Source organism: Oryctolagus cuniculus, chromosome 12 (genome assembly GCF_051225735.1).
Source record: "Oryctolagus cuniculus isolate XC-2025 breed Fujian yellow rabbit chromosome 12, ASM5122573v1, whole genome shotgun sequence".
In the NCBI taxonomy this organism is placed as follows: domain Eukaryota; kingdom Metazoa; phylum Chordata; class Mammalia; order Lagomorpha; family Leporidae; genus Oryctolagus; species Oryctolagus cuniculus.
In genome coordinates, this window is record NC_142878.1 from 53237244 (window position 1) to 53244211 (window position 6968).

Here is a 6968-nt window from a genome sequence, read left to right on the forward strand (position 1 = left end):
ACAAGTAAATATTTTTTAAAAAATCAAAAGCATTACATCCTTAACACAGAAAACCCAGAAAGAACATCAGTGGCAACTTCTTAAAAGAAAAATAGTAATAATAGCTTTCAGTTTTGAAGAGCACTTTTTATTCCCGTTTTACAAAGGAAAAAACTGAAGCACAGAAAGTTAGGTGCACTGCCTCTATGGCTGAAGTGAATAAGTATGAAATAGTATTCTGAAATTGGTAGCGTGCATTCATAGCCATGGTCTTAATAACAATATTTACTCTCTGTAATAATTAACTGAAATATCTACCATAAACCCAGACTTAACATCCCAAGTCAAATAATATTTTATCCTGAAATATAGATGACATTCTTGTCTACAAGGTCATAGAGATGAATGAACTGCTAAGGCGGCCAAGAGCAAAACACCAGGAAAGCAGTGATTAGAGTGCACATGTATCTCTGAGACAGCAGGGAACAATTTTCCTTTGGAAAAGGGGAAGTGCTGGCTCATATCGTATCCCTAAGGCTAGCGCTCTAAGTATCTCTAAATTTCCAAAGAATTCAAAAGTAAAACTTATTTTTCCTTTTTTAATTGTTTTATATATTTTATACATTGAAAAATGTATCTGTTCATGCTATACAAAATAATGCTTCAAAATATGAGCACAATGTGAAATGTCCAAAGTGAGTTCACCATCATATAAATCATCTACATGGTTATCACGTATTGTGGTAAGAACACTTAAACCAACTCTCTAAGACATTTCAAATTATACAATTAACTGCCATTCACTATAGTAAACATTGTGTCCAAAAGATTGCTTGAATTTATTCTTCATGACAAATTGCATTGCATACCTTTAGAAATATTTATTTCTTCATCTGTACAGCAAACTTTAAGGCCAACTTTATAGGTGTTCAATCTACTGGATTTGTACATTTACTACATTATCTCTACTTGCAAAGGAAACTAATCATATCACAGCACAGATCATCCACCACCTGATGAATGGATAAACAAAATGCTGGGTATCTGTACAATGCAATTCAGTCATCCTTTAAAAGAAATAAAATTTTGATATAAGATAAAGCATGGATACCCTGAAACTATTATGCAAAATGAAAATAAAATGGTGACGTATTGAGTCAGGAAAAATAAGTTTTTACAAAATTCAGCAAATGAGATATCCTCAGATTGCGATATAAATTAAATGAAAGTAGGTCAAAATACCAGCCTGTGTTATCTTAATTTTTAATAAAAGTTTAATGAGGAAGGAATGTTAAATGTTCACTCAGCTGTATTTTTATGACAGGATTACAAGATATCTATTTTCTACCTTCTATTTACTGTATTTCCCATACCATGCAGTTAATAATTTTATAATCAATACATCCTGCTATGGAAAGAAAAGGATCTTTCAGTCACTAAAAGAATTCTCTGATATTGCTACCAATGTGCCCTTGGAGGGGAGAAATCTGAATGGTACTATGAGGTCAAACCTAGAGCCTTGAACTCTAACCAATGATCATTAAAACTCAATGGGAACTCAATCAAAAATCCTAACACTTACTGGGTTATTTTGAACTTGACTTTCTAGAAGGATGTTTTTGAAATAAGACAAATAAAAAATAATTCTAGAAAAATTCTTAACTCAAAGGACAAAAAAAGCTGAGCGTGTTGTTAGCCTTTGTTGCGGGTTTGGGTAGAGGCTGCAGGTGCCTGGGGAGCACTGTGCTCCTGCAGCACAGAAGTAGGTGGCTGAGTCTGCAGGACGGGCAGCTGCAATGTGCAGGGAGAGACGCTGGTCCTTCTTGCTCATGAGGACAGTGAGCCTTTGCTCTTCTTTCTTATCCATACTTGAGAAAATACTTATAAGAAACTGGAGGCCTGCTCCAGGTTCTTGCTTATACCAGCTGAAGTAGCTGAAGGTACTGTCTGTGTAAGTGCAGTTGATAACACAGCCGTCTCCCTCCCGGACATTCAGGAAAGAAGGACTCTGCTCCACCGTCTCTCCTCCACTCACACCTGTGCCAAAGGAGAAGTCAGATGCATCGTCAAGGTATCACTCCACGGAATTTGCATTGTTTTTCTACAGTAATTCAGACAATCTGGAAGAGGTCAACATCTCCTTCAGACTTCTAATGAACATTTACTAAACTCCCTCTTCCCCAAAAGCTCCCAACTCACAGTGCAGCTGCAGCCACAGGAACAGGAAGAAAGGTCCTGCATGTGTCCTCGTGGTTCTGCCCATCGGGATCTGCGAGATCCAGCCAGGAGAGCTCCGTCTATCACAGAGGTCTCCTCCTTTGCTCCAAGGCACAGCGGTCTTCCAACTGCACAGGCAACTGCTTCTGTCTTGAGCCTGCTCACATAGAAGTCAACCAAAGATAGCCTGTCCTATACCATGGGTCTGCAGAGACGCTCTGCCCTCTTGTGGTCAGACACTCAACTACTAAACCACCGACCAGATTCTTTCATCCTGATGGATATCTTTGAGAAAATAAACCAATCAGCAATAGGCCATGAAGCAAGTTCCAAGTTTGTCTCCAATCAGAAGTTCTATAGACTAGCAGAAAGCAAAGATAATGAAAATTAGGGTCCAGAATTCCACTTCATCTTCTCAATACACTACTGAGTCATTTTAAAAGAATTTGAGGTAGCCAGCACGGTAGCACAGCAGGTTAAAGCCCTGGCTGGCCTCCCACATAGGCAATGGTTCAAGTTCCAGCTGCTCCACTGTTGATACAGATCCCTGCTAATGTGCCTGGGAAAGCTGCAGAGGATGGTCCAATTCCTAGGGCCCCTACACACAGGTGGAAGACCCAGAAGAAGATCCTGACTCCTGGGTTCAGATTGGCCCAGCTCCAGCTGTTGTGGCCATTTGGGGAGTGAATCAGCAGATGAAAGAGCTCTAACTCTTTCAAATAAATAAAAATAAATCTTTTTTTTTAAAGAGAATTTGAGGTTACTGGTTTTCAATGTTCATTAAGTAACAGGATTAGCCTACTTGAACAGGAAAAGCTCTGAGTCCACTAAGTAGTTGACAAGTAAAATTCTTCCACCTTTTAGCTCCCTACTTTACAAAATATCCACTGAATCCTTCAGCCAAATCAACCACCTTGGTTCAGCTCTAACAGAGAAAATCTCCTTATATAGATTATGTTAAGCACAGGGACTAGAAGAAAAGAGAAACCTTTGTTAACTATGTCAGGTATACACTACGTAAAATCTACTCCTATTCTCAAGACATATACCATGGCTGTACACAGGAGTGACTACACAGGAGTAAATGATTAAAGTGGGGAAAGGCATCAGTCAGTACAATGTATTAGTGTGTAAGCAAAGGGAAGTTTACCCAGTAGATTGTGATGAGAAATCTGACATGCATTCTGAAATCCTTTCTTCAGGTAGAGCAGATTACCTGGGGTTATAGATATGCGGTTTACTTATTCCATGAACTGACAAAAAGGAGTGGAAACCCTCAGAAACATCAAGCTATAGATTAATACAATGTAAACAATGTAAGCCTTTTCCAGATGCATTTTTATATATACAGTGTGTGGTCTCTCCTCAAACATGAGTACTGAATAATCTGCAGAATTACACCACTCCTGTTGCCTTGCCCACTGATCACTTAGATTTTTCTAGAGGGTATTGTCTGTGTCTCCAATCATTGTTTAGAATATCTTCCTGTGACAACACCCTTCACTACTTTAAATGCTCTCTCCAAAACATGTCCCATTTCTGTTAATATCATTCCAGCCAGAATAAATCTGAGCAGAGTGGGGGCTGGCTTTGTGGCAGAGTGGACTAAGCCTCTGCCTGTGGCACCAGCATACCATATGGGCACCAGTTCATGTCTTAGCTGCTCCTCTTCTGATCCAGCTCTCTGCTGTGGCCTGGGAAAGCAGTAGAAGAAGGTCCAAGTCCTTGGCACCCTGCACCCACGTGGGATATCCAGAAGAAGCTCCAGGCTCCAGGCTTCGGATCATCCCAGCTCTGGCTGCTGCAGCCATTTGGGGAGTGAACCATCAGGTGGAAACCTTCTCTCTGTATCTCACTCTCTCTCTCTGTAATTCTGCCTCTCAAATAAATAAATAAAATCTTATTTAAATAAAGAAGTAAAAGATCCCTCCCTATATTTTAAGACCATACATCTACAGGAATATAGAAAATAAATATAATCCCTCACCCACATTGTATACCTTGTGTATCTCCAAACCCTGACTATGTAGAATAGCTTTCCTAATCTAGAAAAATATGGAACCCAGCACAGTGCCATAGCAAGTAACTTCGCCGCCTACAGAGCCGGCATCTCATATGGGTGCAAGTTCAAGTCCCAGCTGCTCCACTTCTGATCCAGTTTTCTGCTATGGCCTGAGAAAGCAAAAGATCGCCCAACTTTTGGGCTCCTGCACCCACGTGGCAGAACCAGAAGAAACTTCGGGCTCCTGGCCTCGGATTGACAGAGCTCAGCTGCAGCCAATTGGGGAGTGAACCAGTGGATAGAAGACCTATCTCTCTCTCTCTCTCTCTTTCTCTCTCTTCTCTCTCTCTTTCTCTCTCTGTGAATGTGTGTGTGTAACTCTCTCAAATAAAAAATATACATCTTAAAAAAATAGAGAAACATGTACATATTTCAAAAATTTAGGTATATATGTATATACATTAAATGCCCTTCTAGAAATTTTTATTTTAAAATTATAATCAGGATGGGGTTGTGGGACAGTAGATAAGTTGCTGCTAGAACAAACAAATCTAATGTCAGAGAGCCTGGAATCCAGTCACGTCTTTTTTTTTTCCCACGGGCAGAGTGGACAGTGAGAGAGAGAGAGAGAGTAAGGTCTTCCTTTGCCGTTGGTTCACCCTTCAATGGCCGCCACGGCCAGCGCGCTGCAGCCGGCACACCGCGCTGATCCGATGGCAGGAGCCAGTTACTTATCCTGGTCTCCCATGGGGTGCAGGGCCCAAGCACCTGGGCCATCCTCCACTGCACTCCCTGGCCACAGCAGAGAGCTGGCCTGGAAGAGAGGCAACCGGGACAGAATCTGGTGCCCCGACCAGGACTAGAACCCAGTGTGCCGGCGCCGCAAGGCGGAGGATTAGCCTAGTGAGCCGCTGCACTGGCTCCAGTCACTTCTTTATTCTTACCATTTCCTGCTAATGTGCAAGCTGGGAGTCAACAGATGAAGGCTCAAGTACTTGGATCCAATATGGAAAAAACAGATGGAATTCCTGGACCCTGATTTGGCCTGGTCTAGTCCTGGTTGTTATATCCATTTGGAAAGTGAAACAGGGGTTGGAAGATTCTCTGTCTCTCTCATTAGAAAATAAAAATAAGACAACATAAAAAAAAAACATTGTGGGAAATAACCACAGCAGATAAGAGCTGGATCAGGCGGCAGCTTGGAGATGCAGGTGAGACCGGACTGCAGCAAGCCACAGTGCTATAGCTGTAGGGAGAGCATGGCAAGAGTCTGGACTGGCACTCTGGGGGCCAGCAGTTGCTAGCGGTTGCCCACAGACCCCATGGATGTATAGGAGGCACATTTATCTCATCCACTTCCCCACAACATCAACCATTTCCCAGCTGAGAAAGGGCGGGTGCCATTTTGGGTTTGGGCAGGGCTTCAGAAGACTTTGTACGAGCGCATAGCAACTGGCTGAGAGAGGACGCCATCTTCTTGACATTACTGGCAGCAATGGCAGGGAGAGAACAACATTCAGCCAGTGGCTCTTGTGTATGCATGTGATCCAGAGATTCTAGCAGAGAGAACAATCCACAGCAGGTAGGAGGTGAGTGGGCAACCATGCCCAAGGCTCCCAAGATCAAGATGCCTAAGCAGAGCTGTCTTGGGGAACATATGTCTCTTTTGACTGGACAGTCAAGCAGGGCAGAGAGAAACCTTTGCACCCAGTGAATGTGGGAAACTTGTATAATGAGTCCATGGGGACTCAGTGGTTACATGAGAAGGTACAGGGTGTAGCTGGGTCTCCGGGCAATCACTGATTGTGGCTCCATACATTCAATACTGTTTGGTTACATAAAGCAATCATTTCATTGGGAACTGTGTTCACAGTGAGGGCTGTACAAACCATTTGTGTGGTTCATATGGTGGAATAGATAACTGTAGAATATATTCTGGAATAACACCCAGACATTACTCATCTTGGAAGAGAGAAGGTGAGGGGGTGATCACACCAACAGAGGTGACCATTCCCCCCATCCACTTCTGTTTACAAGAGATCAACTATACCCAACTTGGGTATAGTTTCCCTCGATACTTGCCCCACCCTAGAGCACTAACCAGAGCTCACTGGCCACACCCACCCACATCTCTTGGTATTCACTGAAAGTACAGATAATCCATCAAGCCACAGAGGCATAGCTCAAAGATAAAAGCCATCAGAGGAAAAAAGCAACCATCAAATCCACCAATACCTAAAAACAAATGTAGAATTTCATGAAAAAAGAACAATGTAGACAATGTAAGCCCAAAAGAGAACACAACATTTCAATATCAGAATGTGAAGATGAAGAGATGGAGGATAGGCCAGAAATGGAATTCAAAACTTAGTCATAGGGTTACTCAAAAGCAATCAGAGGCAAAACCACGAACTAAAGAAATCAATATATGACATGAATGAAAAATTTTCCCAGGAAATTAAGATTTTAAAGAAAAATCAAAATGAAACAGTAGAAATGAACAACCCAATAGATCAAATAAAAAATGTGATGGAAAGCCTTACCAGAAGTCTTGGGGAGGCAGAAGAAAGAATATCCAAACTAGAAGACAAATCTTTGGAAATCTTACAGACAGACCTAAAAACAATGAAAAGAAAAACAAGAAGAAGATAGAAAACTTAAAAAAAGTATTAGACATCTATGGGATACTATCAGATGAACCAACATACAATCTTAGGAGTTCCTGAAGGATTGGGAAGAGAGATGGAACATAAGGCATATTTAGGGAAAT